Here is a 12,575-nt window from a genome sequence, read left to right as displayed (position 1 = left end):
AGAAGGCTGGTCTGGGACACAGAGGAGGAGATACACCCCACTACCTTCCCACAGATTAGACTCCCTGCACTTACACCCCAGTCACAGTCTGTACCAGGGATGTAGTAGGATTACAGATGTGCAGGAGTCCAGGCTTCTGTAGCCTTACAGCTGCACTCTGCCTTCAGGAGGGAGAGAATGCAGGCATTAAGAGCAAAATATGGCAGGCACGCTGTTTGTAATAGCTCTGTGCCTGAGCTTTCCGCGCTGTGTAGGCTCCGCCCCCCGTCCTTATCAATTATCCAAAATGGCTGCCCCCGTCTAACGGAAGAGCTCATTCACTGTCAGTCCCCGCTATGCGCCCCCGCCGTCCCTCTGCAGCTCTTAGCGGCGAGCAGGGACAGAGGACAGCTTCTCCGGCTGTTTCCCTTTTGTCTGCCCCCGCCTGAAGCAGCGCAGCAGCGCTATGTCACTGGGCAGCGGGCGGACAGTCAGGTGGCGGGCGGGTTGGGGAGTCGTAGCGGGGAATGGGCAGCCATACTCACTGCGTTCCCCGGAGGTAGGATCATCAGCGCAGTAGTCGGGTTGACACACACCTTGGTTGTTGGTCAGAGCGGTGCTGGGGATCAGGGTACTCATATACTCAGATCCATTCATCATGTCTGTTTCTCCATAAGGAGGATAGGTAAGGAACACCCTCACTGATGATCTCTCACAGCTGCAGCACACTCTTCTTGTTAGAGCTGTGCTGTGGCGATAAGGAGCTGTCAGTGCTTTTGTAATAAGCGCTGCGCACTCCTTCCTGTTCTACTAAGAACAGGGCGCCAGGTACCCAGACCCAGTGGCGGATTCAGGGGGGGGGGCACCAAGGCACATGCCCCCCCTATTGTTTCGAATATTTTTTTTTCTTTATATTTATACATTATTTATTATGCTTCTGCCATTATACGCTCGCCCGTGGCCCTCCCGCTAATCTGGATCCTCCTGGCTGTCAGTCAACCTTTTAGACCTCCCTTGGGCAACCCAGCAAATCAGAATCCCGCATTCTGTTTCGCGAGCTAGACTCGTTAATCTATTGGCTCCCTGCACAAACGTGATATATGCAGTGTAGAGAGGAGCAGCCCAGCTGCCTCAACGCGGATGCCATCTTCACAGAGGAACATCAGCGCCCGCCGCCGTCGTCGCCACCGCCTGCAGTCTGTCTGGACTCCAAGCCAGGGCAGACCAGCCACAGCCACCGTGTTCACGGGGACGTCACGCCAGCATCGTGTTCCAGACATCAAGCAAGTTTTGTGAGGAGGAAGCCGCCCAGCCAGGTCTGATTCCAACGCCCCAGTGTTTGGGATCGGTGACTCATCGACGGTGAGTATATCATGAGCGCTGCGGTGCTAGGTGCGGGGACTGGGAGAAGGGCCTTGAGGTGGAAGGCTACTGCTGAGGAGGGGTATGGGTGAGGTTGGCTGCTGCGGAGTACCAGTGAGTGGGTAAGTTACTAAATAGAGAGCCGAGGAGGCTGGTTGCTGGAGGCAATGATTTTTTGCAAGAGCCAGGTAGTGGCTGAGTGAGGGGGCTGGCAAGGGGAGAGCAGGATGTTTGCTTTAGACTTTAGGGGAGAGGAGGCTGACAGGAGGAAGATGTTTGCTTTAGACTTAAGGGGAGAGGAGGTTGATATGGGGTGCATGAGGGGAGAGAAAGAGGCTGGCATGAAGGGAGAGGAGGCTAACAGGAGGAAGATGTTTGCTTTAGACTAAGGGGAGAGGAGGTTGATATGGGGTGCATGAGGAGAGAAAGAGGCTGGCATGAAGGGAGAGGAGGCTGACAAGTGGAGGATGAATGCTGCTGGCTTAAGGGGAGTGAGTGTGGGAAGAGGCTGGTATAGGGCAGCGGCAGGCTTATGAGGGAAGAGAAGGTGGCAGACAGGAAAATGAATGCTGGTGGAATAAGGGGAGTAAGTGGATAAATAGGCTGATATGGGGTGATTGAGGGTAGAGAAGGAGGCTGGCAAGAAGGGAGAGGAGGTTGACAGGAGGAGGCAGAATGCTGAGGAATGAGGGGAGTGGATGAGGAGGCTGAGGCTGACATAAGGAGAGTGGGTGAAGAGGCTGGTATGAGGGGAGTGCAAGATTTGGCTGGCAGGAGAGAAGAGGACAAAAAGGAGACAGTTGGGATGAGGAGGCATGAGATAGGAGAGGAGACTAAGGAGGTGAGAGGAGGAGGATAAACTTGGGAGGGGGAATCCAATAAGCCACGATAAAGATATGTTTTGTCCAGAGAAAACTTTTTGTAATTATCGCCCAAATATGCCGCTTATCGCATGTATGCGCGCTCCTGTTTATCTTGCTATCCAATTGCAAAACTGGAGATAACTCTTAAACATATTTTATTGGGTTTTCAAATTATATAACATTAAATTTCAGTATTTTTGGCATTTAATCTAGGATTACGTATTAGTCAACTCAGTTACCTTTTTATACATCCAAACTTATAAAACATTTTTCCAGTCTGTTTTTTAGATTTGTTAATAGGCTACATAGAAATAAACAATTGCAAACAGTTACAAGGTATAAGATATCACTGTGGACCTGTACCTCCTCTAGCTGTATACATCTACCTTAAAAACACACATTATTATCATTGAGCACTTGGCCACATCCCCTCACACAATTGGTCACACCCTTTCAAACATGGTCATGCCTGCTCCATCTCTAACTCTGCCCCTCCATCCCATATACCCCTGGGTGCCCCCCCTGTCATTTTTTTCTGGATCCGCCCCTGCCCGGACCCCACCTTTAGCGAGGTGGCGAAGGGTGCCTAATATAGTGTAAAAAGATGCTTAAAAAACAATGCTGATGGGGCATAGAGGGGGAGGAGCTTCACACTTCTGAATTATTTAAAGTGCCGGCTCCAGCTATCCACGCCTCTATACCCCAGCGTAAGCAACCTCCAGTGTCCCCTAGTGGATGAAAGAGAAACAACAATTAACAATATGTTACCTTTTCTTTTTTGAAAGTCTGTGATAATTGTAACCGTTGACCTTTCCTGATGTCCTATATTTCACTTAACCATCATCATAACTTTTTTCAGAAACCCTGCACTGTGGACCCAAACAGAATTGCTATATTCAGGACTTTTCTTGAAAGTTTTAAATAAAATACTCCAGCGATGAATATGTACTTGTCCTCTTCTCCCACTACACGGCTACTGTCAATGATTTTTCGACAAATAGACTCTACTATAAGTTTCACAGTGAATGATGGACCCATTTTGCAGCATCATTAGGTTGACCAATGTTTAGGTTTTAGGGGTTTATGTATCAAGCAGTGAAAAGCGCGTGGAAGTGGATCGATAGAGAGGTTGCCCATAGCAACCAATCAGCTTTGAAGTAACATTTATGATGACAGAAGCCAGTAAGAAAGGAGTAGACAGGGGTAAAGAGCCAATCACATGGTAGAGAGGGGAGGGAATTAGAGTGGTGAGAAGTGAATGTAATCAATCTGACAGGAAAGGGGAGGTGACAGAAGATAATCACAGAGGAGGGAGGGCCGGAGGGGAGTCAATCTGGGCAGTTTGAGGGAGCATGAAATGTAGAAATGGTTCTCAGATCTGCAACTTACAGTATTTCGGATATAGAGCAAACAAACCGAGAAAAAAACTAACAGGCGGCCATCACACTGTGCAGCTCCCTATGAATTCCGGAACCCTGGACGGCGCCCTCTGTCCATTTTGGCGCCCGGAGCTCATGCTCCACTGGAACCACCCTCGCTACTCCCCTGATGCCAAGGCTGCTATTTAGTAGAGATGTGTGCTGACCTGTTTTGGTTTTGAATCTGGATTCATGTTCGTGTTTTGGTTTTGGTTTTACAAACCCACCCTCAAGTGTTTTAGATCTGTTTTTTTTTTTTTTTTTAAATGATAAAAAGTATTTAAAATCAGCTAAATTCATGTAATTTTTACAATCCAAAACCTGGAATTCAGGTTTAAAATACGAATTTCGAACCATGGGAAGATCAGAACCATAACTTGGATCTGTCCGGACTCACGACATTTGGATGGTTTCGGATTTCTGGAGAACTGAACCCCACATCTCTATAATTTAGTGCCCAAACACAAACCTCTCCATGTCATCTATTATAGGAACAGCTCAGGAGGCCACCATTATATCTATTCATCAGTCCTTACCACACATTAACATCTAGGGCAGGATGCAGCAATGGGAGAAATGCGGTTAAACACCCAAAATGTGGGTTTGACCACATTTCTCATATGCACCAAGCCCTGGAATGTGATGCATTCCGGGGCTTGGATGCAGTGAGTAATGCCATCTTCTGATGGCATTACCCTATAGAAGCCTATGGGCTTTTATTTGGAGTGTGCTGAGAGAGGGAACCAATTGAATCTCTCCAAGTACCCCCAGCGGCGCACGTGTACTTCTGCGAATGCGCAGAAGGATGCCAGAGGGCCTTCGGGGTCATAGACCTGGAAGTCCCTCACTCGCAAAGGACTGCTGTCACCGAGAGAGCAGTCCTTTGCGCTTTCCTTCATGCATCCCGCCCTTAGAGAGACGTCTGGACAGCATTACAATAAAACGTATGTAGAACCTTTCCTGTGTAACAATTTGCTAGCCTAGTATTGCATATTCATTGTTTGAGGCAGTGGGAAGCAATCTAGTTAATTAGCTCCTGAAACAAGAAAACAGTCAACATTTTTCTCTTCTTATCAAAATAACATATTGCAATTTAACTTCTTTAGAGAACCAAGCTATAAATAAAAGTAGAAAGTGCTAAAACAATATCACAAAGAGACTGGAAGCTCAAAGGTTTTAATGTGACTAATTAGACGAAGCTTTATTTGTGAACAAACCTGCATAACAAAATGACATTCTCCTCTCATCACGGCAAATGATGAAAGGCTCCCTACAACTGGCAACACTACAGACCCGTTTAGGTGCGTTTGAAGATATCACATGCTATTCAATATGTAAATATTTTAGATGTTTGCTTTTTTTACCCCTTGCAGCAACATAACGTACATGGAACTTTTACCAGACTCACAGAAACAGTTTTTTTAATGACAAACTTCAAACTTCCCATTAATTAAAGTGACATATAATTGTGTACAGGTGCTATGGCTTAACCATTTAGTTCACAAGGACCATTACAGGACTAGGCAACCGAGAATAACATGGGCAGAGTCTGGTAACAAAACTCTTTCACAATGAGGCATCCCTACACCACAGATTCCGCAAACTTATTTTATTCTGACACATTGTTTTCAGATTTAAAACATATTCATGGATTTTAGGTGTTCATTCGCATTGGCACATTTGGGCAGCACAGACGGTGTAATGGATAGCATTATTGCCTTGCAGCGCTGAGGTCAGGAGTTCAATTCCCACTATGGACCTAACTGTGTGGGGTTTGTATATTCTCCATTTGCTTGCATGGGTTCCCTACAGGTGCTCCGGTTTCCTCCCACACTCCAGAAACATACTGATAGATTAATTGTCTCCCAACCAAAATTATCCCTAGTGTGTGAGGTTGTGGTTGGGAATATAGATTGTAAGCTCCACTAGGGCAGTATTCTCTGTAAATCCCTGTGGAACAGGGGCGTATCTATAATGGGCGCAGGGTGCGCTGCGCACATGGGCCCCCGGGTCCAGAGGGGGCTGCACCGCACACCCTGCACCCATATTGATTAAAACTTACCTCTCCGAGGTCCCGCATTAGGTGTCAGCGCTGTACGATAAACCGGAAAAATGGCCCCAGCGGCCATTTTTACGGCATTTTGCACATGCACAGTAGACTCCAGGCACACTCTAGTGGCCAGCCCCGTTAGTCAGTTGCCAACCGCCGGGAAGAGAGGAGGGAGCCCTGGACAGAGAATGCACATGGGCCCCCGCCTCTCTAAAGACGGACGCCCCTGCTGTGGAATATGTGTGCGCTATATAAATAACTGGTAATAAATAAAGTCATTAACATTGCCCACTATAGCATTAATAGGTCTCCTTAATTAGAAAAAATATGAGATTTTTGGGGTACCGTATATTATCGATATGTGAGCAGCAACCATTCTGGACTATTTAATATGGGCCATAAAATGTTTTTTTTTTTTTTCTAATGGATCATTGACTCCTAAAACAACCACTCTTGCTTGTACACAACTTGTACCATATTTAGCTCCAGTACATCTAGATCAATGGTCACTGAGACATGTGTGTACAGAGCAATGGGGCCAAGGCTTTTCAGGTGTCAAGGCCTGGAAGCCAGTACAAAGATAGTGTGACCACTCCCCCAAGATGGTGGCACAGCATATAAGGAGGGCTCTGATATTCACAACTTGCACCCACAACTTGGCAATGCCCAATATCTCCAGTTACCCAACTTGGCATTTCACTGCAGTCACTCTGACAGTTTTCAATATTTGAGAAAGACAGTGATGTTAAGCTCCATGTCAGGATATCATTCAGGCACAATAGTATGTACTGTAGATGAACTGACCTACTGTAACTACAGAGACTTGCCTTGTGCCAGCTTGTGCACAGTCCTTATTTTTATACCAAGTCACTAGCATGTTTTTGCTGTAAATAATGGATAGGTGCAATTTATTGTTACATTTATTGGTTGAGTGCTTTCTGCATTTTGCTATTATTTGTATATCTTTAAACTATATCCAATACCTCCCAACAATCCCAATTTCAGAGGGACCGTCCCTCTTTTCGGGCACTGTCACGCTGTCCCACCTTCAGTCTGATGTTTCCAGCTGCCATTTGGGAGGTTGGGGGAACACTGTCACCGCTGACACCTAGCAAGAAACGGTGGCATGACATGCGGTCATGCCCTGAAAATGTCACACAACCGGGGTGTGACCTAGTGAACAATAGGCCACACACTTGCTAATGCGTGCGAGTCTTCGGCGCGCAGGAGAAGTCCTGCGATGGGATATGCCAATGCTGGGAGGTATGATATCCTATTAAGCAACCCACTTTATCATAACACAACAATGTTTATTAGTAGCGCTTTCTCCAAATGGACACAAATAGCTTTGCAGGAAAGAAATCATATTACAAGTGATGCAGCCATCTTGGGCACACTACAATGGTTACAGTGGGTGAATACAAAATATGAAATACAAAGCTCCACAGATTGTTCATCCCACCCTTACAGTACCAGGCAAGGCAGCCATTTTGGGTGCAGTAATAGGTTACAATCGGTGGATAAACAATGTATGTAAATACTATTAAACTTCAGAGAGATACAAAGTGTAAACATGATATACAAACAACAGAGGGCCTGAGTTGGATGCAAGCCCAAATGTGAATAGATCTCATGGATGTATGTGATGCAAACTGTACATGCATCACATACAGCACAATGGATCCGTCAATGGAGATCTGTCCATTGACAGATCTCTTATGGGGCGGGATGCATCAACCCTAAAATGCAGTCAATCCTCTAAAAATGCAGTTTTCAGGGGTTTGAGCGCATTTTCCATATGCACCAAGCTGTTTGGCCCCATAGGCAATGCCATTTATAAATGGTGTTGCCTAATATTGGAGCTTTCCCTGAGAGAGATCAAACAGGATCCCTCCCAGGGTCCTCTGCGGCTCACGCATGCACTGGCCAATGGCCGCATATAAAACTGGAAGTCCTCACAGTGCAAAGGAGAGGACTTATCAGGAGAGCTGCCCTTTGCTTAAATGTACATGCATATGGTGTTACTAAATGTCGGTATGCATGCGATCATTGCTGGGATGCATTGCGTTCAAAATGCAATGATTGATGCATCCTGCCCTTTGTGTGAAATAGACGTTTATGGGCAGTGACTGGGCAGTTAGCAATCAGATGCACAAAACAGATCTGTCTCATGGGAGTGTCACAGGAGTCTCGTGGCGTGTAGCACGTGCTCATATGGAGAGTGCAGACAGAGATAGGATGCCTGTTTCTGATGGATCTTTTGCACTCAGTGTTGGGTGGGTGAAAGTCCTGACACTAATGATGATGGCAAAAAAACAGTGGACGGGGTCACCTTCGGCATGAAGACGGATGGACAATTTGCACAAACAGGAGTATACTCACATTAATATAAGATCGTAAGAAGGTGGCCACAACCAAACTGACAATCGGCCGCAAATGCACCCAACTCAGAATCAGGCCCATAATTATTAGTACTATTCATTGTTCTTCTGACCCACGAAAGTACTTGGGGTGTGATACATCAAGCATTGCATTTTGGATGCGATGCATCCCGTCACTGATCGATCTGGTCGGCCATCTTATGTCGACCATACATGCTGACCATTTGAACCTACTGACCTTTTAAACCTGTCGTCCTTTTGCACAATCAACCTTTTGACAGTCAACCTTTTGAACTCATCAAGCTTTTGTCCATGTCAACCTACTACATGTCGGCCAACTTGAAACTTTCGGAAAATATAAAAGAGGAAGACGGAGAGGTCATAAGGCATAAGGATATAGTTTATATGGACTGTAGTTATAGTGAGACCCACTCTGATGCAGAGGTCTGCAAGATGCTGAAGAAAGGGTGACAGAGACCTACAGTAGATGGGTCCATGATGGTTTATCGATTTTCAGCAGTGTAGCAGGCATGTTATTTGATATTAAAAAAAAGGGGGGAGGGAAAGTAGTCTCATTTGTTTGGGGCACAAATTCTACCTTATTTACTATAAAATGTAACTTTTATTAAGTTTAATTTAAAAATAAATTTTGGAATGTATACATGTAAAAAGGAGGACAAAGACATTGGACAACATAAAGTGACAAAATAAGAAGAAGAACATCTTATTGTCCTGTTGATATAAAAACTAAAATCAAATGGTATCACCATCTAATAGCGATCTTTTTAGTGAATCATATAGTCACTCAAGCATTTATTTGCGAGATCTCATGTCATTGAATCACATCAAAAGTGTATGCGCTATCATAGCTCTATACAGGTAAAACTCTAGGTGAAATATCTCAGTAAATGGATATATAATAAAAAGATATATTTCTTGAATTAACACTGGAACATCAGTCCGCCGCAAAAAGGGCCTGGTGAGGTCTGGCGGGGTTTCCGTTCTGTTAGCATGGGCACCGCCATCTTGCCTGCGGCCATGTGGTTCCAGCTGTCCAATCCTGGTAGGTTATGTGCTCATTCCAGCCAGTCACAGCGCAGCACTGAGTATTTAGGAAGGTCCAGAGCCTTCCTTCCTTTGCCAGTGCAACGTGTTTCTCAGCTGCTGATGAGAGAGAGTACCTGTGCCTTACCTGCCTGCTTGTAAATGCTCCTAGCCTGAACCTTGTCTGCTCCAACCTGCTGGACTTACCCCGCACCCTCCATATACCTTCTCACCTGCCTGAGTACCTGAACCTGCTGTTTCCCTGCACCTTGTCTCATTTCACTCCCAGCTGGACTTCACTACCTCTGCCTGCATCAGTTACAGCTCACCAAACCTGCATTCAGTTACAGCTCATCATACCTGCATTCTGTTTCAGCTCACCATACTTGTATATTGGACTGTTCCTGTGTATCTGGACATTTTCTCATTTATCCCCACTACAGTTATCAAGTGCACTTTAGTGCTATACCTGGACTTTTTATTTGCCATTCCCGTGTCTTCTAAGTAACTTATTAAAAACTCCACTTTTTCATTTAAGTCTGCTTCTGTGGCTGCTCCTATCACCACACCGGGTCCACAACAAATTCAGAACCTCACACAGATGGTATTAAAGCAGAATTGATATATACCATCAAAAGTCCACCTTAACAAAGATATCAAATGCCCAGAATGAAGGGCATAATATATAACATAACTAATATCTTAGATGTTACAATCTGTACAATAAATAATAGATCAATATCAATAACTACATGTCAACATATATCAGGGTACTGATTTTATGAAAACCTATGTCATGAAATGACGATATCTCTAAATGCAAATTTAGGCAAGAGGGGACAGAGGGTATGAGAATAATAATGTTGTATCAGGTATGACATACAAATGTCACTTACTGAGCGTAAAGTTACCACTCACTATAGGTAAGGGGATAGGTGGCTTCTGTGTCCCATGTACAGATGTAGTGAATGGGACATGAGCATACCCACCACATGTACCATGAGGGTATAATGTAGTGTAGTAATTGGCATCTACTATTCTCCCATGTTCATCCACTATAAGCCTGATATATAAGTGAAGGCTATACCAGTGTGACAGTGGGAGAGTGAGAGTGCCTGAAAATAATAGCCAGAGGAATAGTGGTGATAGCAGGGTAGCCAAAGAATCACCAGCGCCGAATAGTGAGAGAGATCTCTCAGTGAATAGCCGGCCAGTGTCAATAGCGTCCCGCACACACCTGAAAAGATAGCAATAGAAGGGAAAAACACTGGACCTGCAAGCAGCGCATCTCACCCCACTGATGTGTCAATACAGCGCAGTGGGAACATTGGATGAGGCGGTGCAGTTCGTGTATCCCTTGTAAGTAAGTGAAATACCTGATACCATGAGTGTGCAGCGGCAGTGTCCAGGCAAAGGTAGTTTCCTTGTGCACTTCCGGAGGCTCCCAACAAGACGCGCGTTTCACCTGACTAGGCTTCATCAATTGAGCTCCGTGATGTCACGGAGGCTGGCCACATTTGTGTGTTCAAGCGGCCAATCAGATGCACCAAAGCGTGTAGTTAGCCTATCCTTATCTTTCTTATCTTATCTTTGGCAGGCGGGTCATATGTATCCTGAGTGATAAGTCTGGTTTGTGCTTATCACTGGGGGGGATATTTAAATGCACATAATGTGAGACATGATGGGGATAAATAGAGGCAAAAGTATACCTTATTAAGAGCCCCTAAAACGGAACCTTTACTGTAGATCAATAGTAGTATAAATTCTTATTAGTATAAATTCAACAAGAGAGAAAAAATCTCCTTAAAACCGGAGTATCAATCACAAAAGTGTCAGAGGACATGAAATAGGAGCAATCAATAATATTAATATTAAGTATGACTGGCTTATAGAAGATTGTTGCATATAACCACATTTTTGCAGAAGTGATAATTAAAATATTAGTAAAATATTAAAATAAAAGCAATAACTGATACCTATTGGAAATAGATACCACATTATCGTGAATCAAAAAAGAAGGTATAATTTGCAATATGTGGGTATAGAATAGTCTACTATTAAATTACAAAAAGTGATGTGCAGAATAAGAGATAAAAGATAAAATGTGATTGGGACATTAAGAATATTGTTTGTATAAATTCTTGCAGAATAAGCTGCCAGCGATTAAAAAGTGTGTGATAGATGTGTGCTATGATAATAATATATATCCATTTTCTGAGATATTTCACCTAGAGTTTTCACTGTATAGAGCTATGACAGTGCATACACTTTGATGTGATTCAATTACATGAGATCTCGCAAATATATGCTTGAGTGACTATATGATTCACTAAAAAGATCTCTATTAGATGGTGATACTCACCATTTGATTTTAGTTTTTATATCAACAGAACAATAAGAAGTTCTTCTTATTTTATAACTATATGCTGTCCAATGTTTTTGTCCTCCTTTTTTTTACAAGTATTCATTCCATTTATTTTGAAAGAAAACTTAATAAAAGTTACATTTTATAGTACATAAGGTAAAATTTGTGCCCCAAACAAATGAGAGTACTTTCCCTCCCCCCTTTTTTTGCTACAAATTTTATTCTCTAGGGTGCACCTCCATTTGACATCAGATTTGGGTATATCTCACCCAATTTCCTAATATTGTGGAGTTGTTTCTGCCTTCACATAACTATTACAAATCTTTGGTACCTGTGCTTGGGGGTCTCCCCTTAACCCTTTTCCCTATATATGTTCTTTGATGTACAGTAGTAGTTAGGTCTAGTTTCCTGGGCTCCTGGTCCTTATTAAGTAGAGTAGATGAGAATCCAGGTGATTGACTTCCTGCACTGTCTGGTATTATGTGCAGGACTGGCATATTGCTCAAGGCCACAGATGCATTTGTGTTACATTTTTACCAGTGGAATTGAATGGGTTTGCGGCGGGCTCATAGTTTATACACGATGGACAACAACAGATGCTTAAAATATAGCATCAAATTGGATGCTTAGTACAATAAATACTGTACTTTGATCGTCTAAACTGCAGGTGATGCCTATCGGTTTCTAATACCAGCCAACCTCCTGCTTAGTAAATTTACTCCATAGTGATGATTTTTTTCATGTTCCTCAGTAGAATTGTGTTTGAATATAATATTACAAAATAATTAATTGATGACTGTGAAAGGAAGGCAGGGTTATGGCGCTGTGTGGATGTAAATGGAATGTACTTACATCTCCACTTTGATATTAAATTGTATCTCACACTTGAGTTTATCATTTATTTTTATCTAAAAGGTTTTCTCTACTAAATGGGGTCTGCGTCTACAAAGCCAAATATAAATTGACACATCAGTTTCCACAACATCTATTTGAAGTTTTAAATTGTAGCTGCATATCAAAGCTATGAAGTAACCATTCCTTATACATGACAAGAACATCAATATATACAAGCTTATTCTAATGCTGACAGGTTTAGAAGAGACTGCTGTATGT

At 43.5% G+C, this 12,575-nt stretch overlaps 1 non-coding gene across 1 annotated transcript; it reads right to left on the bottom strand.

Moving 5' to 3' along the window:
• Positions 1 to 558: 558 nt before the first annotated feature.
• Positions 559 to 687, bottom strand: LOC148539068 (U8 small nucleolar RNA). The gene has a single exon (XR_015871375.1). It is a non-coding gene; the product is annotated as a U8 small nucleolar RNA (small nucleolar RNA).
• Between the last annotated feature and the right edge of the window lie 11,888 nt (positions 688 to 12,575).

The sequence above is a fragment of the Taudactylus pleione genome, unplaced genomic scaffold (assembly GCF_031769625.1).
Source record: "Taudactylus pleione unplaced genomic scaffold, aTauple2 ptg000032l, whole genome shotgun sequence".
Classification (NCBI taxonomy): domain Eukaryota; kingdom Metazoa; phylum Chordata; class Amphibia; order Anura; family Myobatrachidae; genus Taudactylus; species Taudactylus pleione.
Note: the sequence above shows the minus strand (reverse complement) of the source record. Positions and strands in the feature narration are given on the sequence as shown.